Consider the following 12,612-nt stretch of genomic DNA (forward strand, 5'->3'; position numbering starts at 1 on the left):
TATGGTCTTCCTTATTCACTGTCCAGCTTTCGTATCCATATGATGTTTTTGAAAATACCATGGCTTGGGTCAGGTGCACCTTAGTCCTCAAGCTGACATCTCTGCTCTTCAACACTTCAAAAAAGTTCTTGTGAAGCAGATTTGCCCAATGCAGTACGTAGTCTGATCTCTTGACTGCTGCTTCCAGGAGTGTTGGTAGTTGATCCAAGAAGAATGAAGTCCTTGACAACTTCAATCTTTTCTCCATTAATAAGAATGTTGTTTATTGGTCCAGTGGTGAGGATTTTTGTTTTTCTGACATTGAGATGCAAGCCACACCGAAGGCTGTGTTCTTTGATCTTCATCAGTAAATGTTTCAAGTCCTCTTCATTTTTAGCTAGCAAGGTTGTATCATCTGCATATCACAGGATGTTAATGAGTCTTCCTCCAATCTTGATCTTCATAGAACTCAGCTTCTCGCATTATTTGCTCAGCATACAGGTTGAATAAGATAAGAACACTGTAAAAAGAAGGGAGGGAACCAGATTCTTCCAAAGGAAGATTGTTTGTTGCTTAATTATGCTCTCCTACCCTGGTCACCAGGTGTAAACTTTACATTTCCCAACCTAATGCTTGGCAGCACTAGGATGTTTCAGTAATTGTTCATTATAAACCCAACATTTTCCATCTTCATGAAATAACCTAATTTCCCATTGAATTTCCTTCTCCTTCCTTTCCCAGGTTTTTGCTCTTTGCTTTTCTTCAAGTCTGTTTTATGCTTCAGTTGTTGCATCAATGTCTCTGATTTTTAATTTGAAAGTCTCATCCTTCCAAAGGCAGCGGGACTCATACTCATTTCGATCTTTCAACGTCCTCACTTTCTTCTTGATTATAGGCAAGTTTTTGGTATCTATAAAGACTGTATTTTCCCCTGTTGTGTATTTTGCATACATTATACCATTCTACTCCCCTTCAATTGAGCAAAAGGACTTCTTGTCATTTGGATAAAAAAATTCAGTGCTAATTCTTTGCTTCTTGCCCTCATAGAAAGGTTTAGTGTGGAAGATGATATTTGCACTATAGCCCGTTTTGGAGCAATTAATATTGTATTCTCCTCCTAGCTCTACCCAGGATACTGTGAGGATAGACCTTCCATAACCAGTGGGTAAAGTGAGAATGTAATGCTCATCAAAGTCTAGACACGTGACATAGCCTTGCCTTATGTTGTGGATCCTAAATGACATCCCAAGGAATTTTGGTTTCTTCCATATATTAGTCTTGAACTGTATCTTCTTGTTAAAACACTCTGCCATGTGCAGTAGCTCAAAAGAGGGAACAAATCTTTACAGCGAATATCATTCCCACCCCCTCCATACACAGAGTAGACAGGGATGGGCAACTTGGACATTGGTTACCCAAAATGTGGAGGCGGGGAAGTGGGGAAGGCTACAAACGCAAGAAGTGACTGGTTTACAAGCTTTCAAGAGGGATCCTAGATCTAGAGGGCATGGAGGAAAGTAGAGTCTCCACTGAGTAGTATCCAATCTGTCTGAGCAAGGCTGATGAAAGGAGATACGAATGGGTCTCTTGTGATACAATAGTGAATAATTGTTATCAGGACTGATTGTGAGGGTTGGAAATGTAAAGGTAGATATTTTGTAGCAAAAGGAGGGGAGTGACTGATTTTGCAGTCAAGGAGCAAAGGTCCCTGGAACCATCAAGGGAGAAAAGAGGAGAGTGAGACCCTACCCATAGAAGCACTGACGCCAGAGAAGGAGGCAGAGATGACGACGTGGAGAGATGAAGTGGCTGGGGACTCTAGACCCAGAGAGGGAGAGCAGTTGTGTGCTGACGACCAGGGGGCAGGCTTTCAGGGTATACACTTCGGTTGGTTGATGATGCATGGAAGGGATTGTAACCATGGCAATGAAACAATATACGATAAGATGAATGTAAAGCTAATGTTTTCCAACGTAAACTATCACATAATTCACAATAAAACATTAAACACACACACACGAACACTCTGCATGAAAGCTGAAATGGGTGGGTGATAAGAAACCTGTTTGGCTACAAATGTTACACTGTTTTTGGAAATTCAGGGAACGAGTTCTTCTGAAATTAGCTCTGTGTTTTCTTCAGTGTCTTTTGGAAATGTCCAATGACACTGAAAGATCTCACCAAAAATGGGGTTTATAGTTTTGGGACAACTGATCCTTTTCTTCCTGCATGAAAGGCTGAGCGGTACCACTCTATAACTTGAACCATTTGGTCCCTGGGGTCCTTTTGGTCACTAATGCTCAGAAACAGGTACTGATGTAAAAAGAGTCTGCATACATTTCTAAAAGAGATCTTTCAAAAATAAATGTTGAAAGAACTACCATTCCAAGCACAACCTGGGACAAGATATACATGATAATGCTCTTGTGCTCTTCTACTGGCCCTGCCTCTCCTTCATCATCTCTATCATCATGGGAATTGAAATGGTCAGCATTACTTGTTCCATTGGACAAGAAAGAGTTAAGTGATTCTGTGGTATCTGGGTACTTTAAATTATTTACCAAGTTGCTATGTGTCAAGACTGAGGCAGATTCAAAGGAATTCATCAGTATCATAGAGTGCATACTTACTGCTAGAAGAAAAGAACTCTGGGACTGAGTTTGGAGACAAGTTGACATTGCTTGGAGAAGTCAGTCGGCTACTAGGTGATGAGTGCCCACTGTCTCTACTGTTTGGTGTTGGAGTCTGATAATGTCCCAGGGTAGCTATTACAGGTCGACTGGGAAGGAAGATGGATGCTGTTCTGATTTACATAACTGAGCAGGTTTTGGAGGTAAGGCAGTTTAAGAAGGCATTGTGCTGATCACAGGCGCCAAGGGAATAGTTTGATATATTGCATTATCAGGATTAATAGTGCTTTTAGCAATCTGCAGCAATACAATGCAGTGCTTAATTGATTCTACCATGCTATTTGTTGTCTCTTTGAGAATTTCCATTTTCTTTCTCTTTTCATCATCTTTGCAGTTTTGAAGCTTGTCATCAAAAAGCTTTAATTGTTTTATCAAGATTTATAGATAAACATCAGCTTCTATAAGTTTCTTATCAAAGTCTTGATAAGGAACAAATCCTAAATCCAAGAGTTAGGGGCTGGCGCCACACAACCTTGCCTGGACTTGCTCCTTCAAACACATGACCGCCATCCCATGATACTTTTAATATACTTATTCAACATCAAAATTCAAATGCATTAATTCTATTATAGTCTTCCTTATTCATTGTCCAACTTTCATATGCACATGAGCCAAATGAAAATACCATGGCTTGGGTAAGATGCATCTTAGTCCTCAAACTGTCATCTTTGATCTTCAACCTTCTACAGAGGTCTAGTACAGAAGATACTGCATTTGGAAAATCAGTAACACAAGACTTCTTTAACGTGTCCCAAAACAAAGATATCAGTTTTAGGACTAAGGTGCACCTGAACCAAGACATGATATTTTCAGTTCCCTCATGTACACGTGAAAGTTTGACAAATAAGGAAAACCAAAGAAAATTTGATGCATTTGCATTGGAGAAAAATATTAAAGGTAGCATGGACTGCTAGAATAACAAACAAATTTGTGTTTTAAAAAGTTCAGACAGAATGCTTTGTAGAAGTCAAGGTGGTGTGACTTTGTCTCTAACATATTAGACATATTATCTGGAGGGATCACTGCCTGGAGAAGGCCATCATGCTTGGTAAAGTGGAGGATCAGCAAAGAAGAATAAAACCCTCAATAAAGTGTATTGGCACAGGGGCAGCAGAAATGTGCTTGAGCATAACAATAATTGTGAGAATAGTAGAGAAATGAGCAGTGTTCTGTTCCGTTGCTCATTTGGTCATAGGAGTCAAAAAGAACTCTACAGTACCTAATATTAACAACAAAAGTGCTGCAGATTTGCTTGGTGCAATATATCATTTGAATTCTTGGCTGCTTGATTTCTTGAAGTCATTGGCAACTTCAATCATTTCTGCATTTATCATAATGTCATTTATTGGTCCACTTGTGAAGATCTTTGCTTTCCTAACATAGTGGTACAATCCATAATGAAGGCTGTAATATTCTATCTTCTACAGTAAGCAGTTTAAGTCCTCTTCACTTTCAGCAAGCAAGGTTATTATATCAAGCACGTTGTTACTGAGTCTTCCTTCAAACTTGATGTCACATGCCTCTTCATGTAGTCCAAGCTCTCAGATTATATTTTTTAGCATAGAAATTGAATATGTACAGTGAAAACATGCACCCCTGGCAAACAACTTTCCTGATTTTAAAACATCAGTACCCCTTTGTTCTACTCTAACAACTGTCCTTTGTATAGGCTCCTCATGAACACAGTGAAGTGTTCTGGAATTCCTAGTGTTTGTAATTTTATCCAGAGTTTGTCATTAACTACACAGTTGAAAGACAATGTGTAGTTCATAATGCACAGATAAGCATCTTTTTGGTAATCTCTATTCTCAACCAAGATCTGTCTGATAACAGCATTGATATATCTACTTATTCTGTGTTTGGCTTGAATTTCTAACAGTTATATTGATGTCCCATTTGCAACCATTTTTAAATTATATTCAGAAAAATTTTTCTTTCATGTGATATTAGTGATATGGGTCAGTTATTTCTGTATTCTGCTGTGTCACTTCCTGTTCAAATGAGCACAAGTATTCATCTCTTTCAGAAAGTTAACCAGGTTGCTATCTTCCAAATATCTTGGCATAGACAAGTGAGAGCTTCTAGTACTGCACTACATTGGAAATACTTTAATTTGTATTCTGTCAGTTCTTGAAGTCTTGCTTTTTGCCAATTACATCAGTGCAGTTTGTACTTCTTCCTTCCGTTCCATTCGTTCTTGATCATAAACTACATCTTGAAATTGTTGAACATTGACCATTTCCTTTTGGTACAGTGATTCTTTGTATTCCTCCTTTCTCCTTTTGATGACTCCTGCATTATTAAATATTTTTTCAGAGAGTCTTTAATTATAGCAATTTGAGGCTTGATATGTTTTATTCAATTCTTTCGGCTTAAGAATTGTAGAGCATGTTCTTCCCTTTTGAATTTCTAACTCCATGAAATTGAACTTTAAACTGCTGCTTCCTAGAGTGTTGATAGTGGGGTCAAGCAAAATGAAATCTTTGCACATTTCATTGTAACACTTGGCTTTGTACTTCTTGAGTTGTCCTTTAAAATTTTATGTTTATCTTCTTTGCCTTCTTCTTTCTTCCATTCTCTTTAGTTTAGCTATGCTCAAGAGCAAGTCTCAGAATCTCTTCTGATACTCATTTTGGTCTTTTCTTTCTTTCTTGTATTTTTAGTGACCTTTGATTTTTTTCCTAAATAATGTTCTTGGTGTCATCCAAAAACTCATCTGGTCTTCAACCATTAGTGTCTAATGCATCAAGTAATTTCTTGATATGATCTCTAAAACCAGGTGGTGAAAATTCAAGGTTTATTTTTGTTTTGGCTCTCCTGGATTTGTTTTTATTCTTTTCAGTTTCAGACTGAATTTGCATATGGGAAATTGTTAGTTTCTTTCATGGTCCAACCATGGCTTTGTATTGGCTGATAATATTCAGATTTTCTACCATGTCTTCCCACAGATACAGTAAATTTTGTTCCTGGATGAATTCTATGTGTATATTCTATGTTTATGCTGTTTAAAAAATTATTTGCCATGAATCAGTCATTGGTCTTACAAAATTCTGTCTTGTGATCCTCATCACCATTTGTATAACCAATGTCATATTTTGTCAGTCACTTATATTTCCTCTTTGTTTCCAAAATTTTCATTCCAATTGCCAGTAATTATCATTGCAACTTGACTGTATCTTTTATCAGTTTCAGGCTGAAGAAGTTGGAAGAATTATTCAATTTCATCATTACTGACTTATTGATTGGTGTATAAATTTGAATAATAGTGGTGTGTTAACTGGTCTGCCTTGTAGATGTTAAGATATTATCCTATGACATTTCACTTGAAGGGATACTGAAATGTTGTTTTTCACAATGAATACTATGCCATTCCTCTTTAATTTATAGTCTTATCTAAGGAAATAATATGACTGTCAGATTCCAAATCATCTTTATATGTCCATTTCAGCTAACTGATGCCTAGAAGTACTGGTGTGTCAATGTGGGATAGATAAAGCACTGGATTGCCAGGTTGGTTTGAACTACAAGGTTGAAAGTTCAAACTCATCAGTGTTTCCTTGGAAATCCTAGACAGGGTCTCTATGAGTCAGAACTGACTTGGTGGCACTTAACAACAACAACAATGCATAGGATATTGATATTTATGTTTCATGCATTCCAACTTCTGATAATTGAAGGATATTTTCGCTGTTTCTCCTCATTTTGTATTGTACCCCATCAGTAAATAAAGGACCTGAAAGCTTCCATTTTAATCATCGTGGTAAACTCTACTTTGTGGACGTAGCTTTTTCATAGGAAAATTTTATTGCTCTCCAACAAGAGTGACTAATTTTCTGGCACTATATCTTTACTGTTCTGCTGTTATTCATAGTCTTTCATACTTTTGGTACTATATCTGACAGTGTTCTGCTAGTATCCATAATGTATTAATTTTCTGGTACTATATATATCTGACAATGTTCTCCTGCTATTCATAAGGCTTTCAATGGCTAACCATTTAGGTCCACCTCCCCTTGTTTCTAGTCTGTCTTAGTCTAGAAGTTCCACTGAAAGCTGCCCATTATTGATGACCCTCTTGATATTTCAAAAACAGGTAACATAACTTCAAACATTTTCATTTCCAAAAGGAGTTTTAGCAACTATGCATCTTTATTATCCTAATTTTGCAGATAAGGAATCAAAGACATGGACAGATTATGACTTTTCTCCAGAGTTACAGCTGGGCATTAGCTGCAATGAGGGGATTTAATATGAGTATACTGATTTCAAGAAATCAAATGACGGTATTGAATTAGGCAAATCTGCTGTACAAGCCCTTTTTAAAGTGTTAAAGAGCAAAGATATCTGCTTGAGGACTAAGGTGCACCTGACCCAAGCCATGGTATTTTCAGTAACCTCATATGTATACAAAAACTGGACAGTGAATAAGGAAGACCATAGAAGAATTGATGCTTTTGAGTTATGGTATTGGAGGAGAATTTTGGTGAAAGTGCCATTGACTTCCAAAAGAACCTATAGATCCATTTAGTAAGAAATGAAGCTAGAGTGCTCCTTTGAGGCCAACATGGCCAAACTTTGTCTCTCATACATACTTGGTACATATTGTCAAGAGTAAACAGTCACTGGAGAAGGGTATCATGTTTGGTAAGGTGGAGGGTCAGAGAAAAAGAGGAAGACCCCCAGCAAAATGGATTGACCAGGTGGCAGCATCGTTGGACTCAAGTGTGGCAACAGTAGTGACGTTGGCACAGGATCGGGCAGTGTTTCATTCTGCTGTGCATAAGTTTGCTATGAATCGGTACCGACTTGATGGTACCTAACAACAACAACAATACTGATTTCAGAGTCAATGATACTCATCAATGTTCTACAATGCCTTCTATCCTCAAAAGAATGTTTCTATAAAAAGCAACTTTCAAACACATTATTTAATGAAGATTGTTGTTGTTATTGTGTGCTGTGGAGTCAGTTCTGCCTCATAGCGACCCTGTGCAGGGTTTCCGAGGCTGTAAATCTTTACAGGAACAGAAAGCCTCATCTTTCTCCCTTGGAACAGCTGGTAGTTTTAAACTGCTAACCATGTGGTCCGCAGCCCTATTCGTAAACACTATGCTACCAGAGATGTTACAATAATATTAGTGAAGCAACTTCTGCTTTGATAGGATATATTATTGTTGTTAAGTTCAGTAAAGTTGGTCTGACTCATAATGTCCCTGTATAGGGTTACTGGGGTGTGGCAGGTGAGTTTGAACCACTGACCTTTGTGTAGCTGCCAGTGTTCATCCTACAATTCTACACCAGTAATCTCTTTTATACCAATTTTAGCAAATTTGCTTAGCATTTGTAGACTGAAGACACTAATATGTGTACCCACTAATCATGTGTCATTTTGTCATACTCTGGTAGTTTGCATGTTACTGTGCTACTTGGAAGCTATGCCACCAGTAACTTAAATACCAATAAGGTATTTAAGTTAAGGTAGCTAATGAAGGTAACAAATATTGGTTTCCAAGTACTGGTAGACAGGTTTCAGCTGAGTGTCTAGACAAGGCAGACTAAGAAGGAGAAACAGACTACTTTTGAATATTTAGTCACTGAACAACTTATGAATAACAGTGGAACACTGTCAGCACCAGAATATTGAATATTGAAACATGATGAGGGCCACAATATATATTGTCATATATAATGCAGGAAGATAAGCACCTCAGTTTGAAAGACACTAAAAATATGACTAAAGAACAGCAGCCTCCTCAAAACAGAGGTGATCATGATGATGCAAATGGAATAAAGCTTTTAGGGCCTACATTTGCTGATGGTGCACAACTCAAAAGGTGTAGAAACTGCTGTAAACATACATTAATGATCAGTATATGAAATATATGACGTTTGAATCTAGAAACACTGGAAGTCATTAAAAATGAAATGAAAAACATAAAAATCAATATCCTACACATTAATGAACTGGTATTGGCCATTTAGAATCTGACAAACAAATGACTTATTATTTGGGGAAAAGCAAATTAAAGGCGAATAGCATCACATTCATCATCCAAAAACAACAACAACAACAAAAATTGCAAGATCTATTTTGAAGTATAATGCAGTCCAGGATAGATTAATTTCCATACACTTACAAGGGAAACCAGTTAGTACCACAATTATTCAAATTGATGCACAAACCACTAAGCCAGTAGGGATGAAATTGAAGAATTCTACCATCCTCTTCAGTGTGAAATTGATCCCATATACAATCATGATATTTTGATAATTACTGATGATTAGAAGATAAGAAACAAAGAGGAAGATTCAGTAGTTGGGAAATATAACCTTAGTGACAGAAATTATGCTGGAAATCACGTGTCAGAATTTGTGAGACCAATAATTTATTCATTGCAAATAATTTTTTTTTTTAAGAAAAACACAAAAGTTGGCTATACACATTGACCTCACAAGATGGAATACACAAAAATTAAGTTGACTACATCTATGGGAAGAGATGGTGGAGAAAGCTTTGTATTAACAATAACCAAAAGAAGACCAGAGGCAGATTGTAGAACAGACAATCAATTGCTCATATGCAAGTTCAGACTGAAGTTGAAGATAATTAAAACAATTACATGAAAGCCACTATATTAACTTGTGCATGTTGTTGTTGTTGTTGTTGTTAAGTGCCATCGGTTGTTGTTAAGTCGAGTCGGTTTCGACTCATAGCGACCCTATACAGGGTTTCCGAGGGTGTAAATCTTTACGGGAGTAGAAAGCCTGATCTTTCTCCTGCGGAGCAGCTGGTAGTTTTGAACCGCTGACCTTAAGGTTCACAGCCCGATTCGTAACTTGTGCATATCCTACCTGAATTTAGAGATCATATTAAGAACAAATTTGATGCATTAGGCACTATTGAATGAAGACTAAAAGAGTTGTGGGATGAGATCAAGAATATTATACAGGAAGAAAGCAAAAGATCATACAAAAGGCAAGAAAGAAGGAAAGATCAAAATGGATGTCAGAAGAAACTCTGAAATTTGCTCTTCAGTGTAGATATGCTAAACAAACGGAAGAAATGAGAAGGTGAAACAGTTGAACTTAAAATTTCAAAAGGCAGGCCAATAAGACAAAGTCAAGTATTATAATGAACTCTGCAAAAACCTGGAGTTAAGAAGCCAAATTGGAAGAACACTTCAGCATCCCTCAAGATGAAAGAACTGAAGAAAATAATCAAGCCTTGACTTGTTAACTGAAAAGATTCTCTAGGCAAAACATTGAATGATGCAGAAAGTTTCAAAAGAAGATGTAAGGAAGAATCAGAGTCATTCTACCCAAAAAGAAATGGCCAATGTGATCAAAATCCAAAGGTATTGAAGGGAGAAGTCCAAGATGCGCTGAAATCATTGGCAATGAACATGATTCAGCATAGTGGTTATGAATCGGTCTGCGAACCACAAGGTCAGCAGTTCGAAACTACAAGCTGTTCCGTGGGAGAAAGTTGAGGCTTTCTACTCCCATAAAGATTTACAACCTTGGAAACCCTGTGCAGGGTCGCTATGAGTCATATGAGTCGGAACCGACTCCACGGCACATAACAACAACAACAACATATTGAAATATTAAAAAAAAAAAACAAAAACAAAAAAACTGATCCAACACTGGAGTCACACACTCATCTATGCAAAGAAATTTGTTAGATAATTATCTGGTCAACTAACTTGAATATATCCACATTTGTGCTCATTGCAAAGTAAGGTGACTCAGTGGAATGTGGGAACCATTAGACTATATTATTAATATCACATGCAAGTAAAATTTTGCTAAAGATAATTCAAATCTGGCTGCAACAATACATTGATAAAGAACTGCCAAAGGTTTAAGCTGGATTCAGACAATGAGGTGGAATGAGGTGTACTACTGCAGACTTCAGAAAAACAATGGTTGAAATCAAAGAATACCAGAAAGATGTTTATCTCTGCTTTATTGATTATGCAAAGACTTTTGACAGTATGGATCATCATCAAAAAGCTATCCATAGCTACACAAGCTCTGGATAACTTTGGGAAGAATGTGTATTCGAGAACATTTTATCATGCTCAGGAGGAACTTGCACATAGACCAAGATACAATTATGTAAACAGAACAAGGTGACTTTAAATAGTTTAAAATCAGGAAAGATGTGTGTCAGGGTTGTATTATATTACCATACATTTGCAGTTTTTATGCTGAGCAAGTAATCTGAAAAACTGTACTATATGAAGATGAATGGGGCACCAGAACTGGAGGAAGGCTCATTAACAAACTGTGATGTTAATATTATATAACCTTGCTAGGGAAGAGAACTTAAAATACTTACTAATTAAGATTAAAGATCACAATTTTCAGTATGGATTTCACCTCAATGTAAAGAAAACAATCCTCACCACTGGCCCAATAATTACCATCAGGTCAAAATAAAAGTTTCAAGCTGTCAAAGACTTCATTTTCTTGGATCCACTATCAACACTCATGGAAACAGCTGTCAAAAAATCAAACAACATATTCCATTAGACTACACAAGACCTGTGTAATGGGTTCAAGAGCAAAGATTTCAGTTTGAGGACTAAGGTGCATTTGACCGAAGCCCAGGCATTTTCAATAGCCTGATATGGATGTGAATAGTGGACAGTGAATAAGAAACACGGGAGGAGAATTGATGTATTTGAGTTATAGTGTTGGTGAAGAGTTTTAAAAGTACGGGTTCTAGCTAAACAATGATTGTGAGGATGCTGCAGTACCTGACATTGTATATCATTTTCTTGTACGTAAGTTTACTATAGTGCCTAGTGTGGCACTGTCAGTTAATGTGCCAGACTGCAAAGCCGTTTGAACTGTAAGGTTGGCAGTTGAGTCGGTTCCAACCCATAGTGACCCTGTATAGGGTTTCCAAGGAGCAGCTGGTGAGCTTGAACCACCAACCTTGCAGTTCAAATAGCTTTGTAGTCTGGCGCATTAACCCACAGTGCCACACCAGGACCCTGAATGTCCCTTAGAAGCCAGGAATGCAATCTGGAATTCCAGAGAGAATGTGGAGCCAGGGATATCATTGCTGACATCAGGTTAATCTAGTCTGAAAGCAGAGAATAACAGCAAGGTATTTACTGAGCTTTGTTCACTATGAAAAGGCATTTGACTATGTGAATCACAACAAACAATGACTAACATTGCACAGAATAGGAAGGCCAGAATCCTTAATTGTATTAATGAATAACCTTTACATAGAATGAGGGGCACTCATTCAAACAGAACCAGGAGACAATAAATGGTTAAAATTAGGAAAGGTGTGCATCAGAGTTGTATCTTTATACCGTAATTATTTAGTTTGTGTGTATCAGGGTTGTATCCTATCACATACTTATTAAATCTATAATATGAGTCTTCCTCTGAACCTTATATCATGTTATTCTTTAGACAATCCTGCTTCTTATTTAGTTGGATCAGGCCAGGCAAATAGGGTATGTTCTCAAATAATCAAAGAATCTGGGTTATATGAAGGAGATCCTGACATCAAGATTAGAATAGGACTATTATTGTAAAAGTTTAAGAAAATATATCTACACTAAAAGAAAAAAAATTTTTTTTTTTTTTTTTTTTTGTTGGTTACCAGGGGTGGAAGAGAGAGAAGAGGAGAGCACAGGTCAGGGGATAGTCACATCAGAGCTCAGTGTTGGGGAAGGCAATATACAAGGAAGGGAAGGGCAATACACAAGAAGGGGTAGTGGGGTGGAAGAACAAGAATGATAGGGGAACACTTAGGTAGGATTGCATGGGCTAAAGGAGACAGAGGAAAATAGTGATGTATGCTCAACCTTGGAACAACAGGACTCTGTGATACAGGAATCAAGGTATAGTCTGAATGGGTAAAAGAAGGGAAATAATGTTTTAAGACTCTTCACTGTCTTACAGATATTGTTTT

The 12,612-nt window shown here is 37.3% G+C and overlaps 1 pseudogene; it reads right to left on the reverse strand.

Annotated features, from left to right (window-relative positions):
• Positions 1–605: 605 nt before the first annotated feature.
• Positions 606–3,110, reverse strand: LOC102826976 (annotated as a pseudogene).
• Positions 3,111–12,612: the final 9,502 nt, after the last annotated feature.

This window comes from Chrysochloris asiatica, unplaced genomic scaffold, assembly GCF_000296735.1.
Source record: "Chrysochloris asiatica unplaced genomic scaffold, ChrAsi1.0 scaffold00288, whole genome shotgun sequence".
Taxonomy (NCBI): Eukaryota; Metazoa; Chordata; class Mammalia; order Afrosoricida; family Chrysochloridae; genus Chrysochloris; species Chrysochloris asiatica.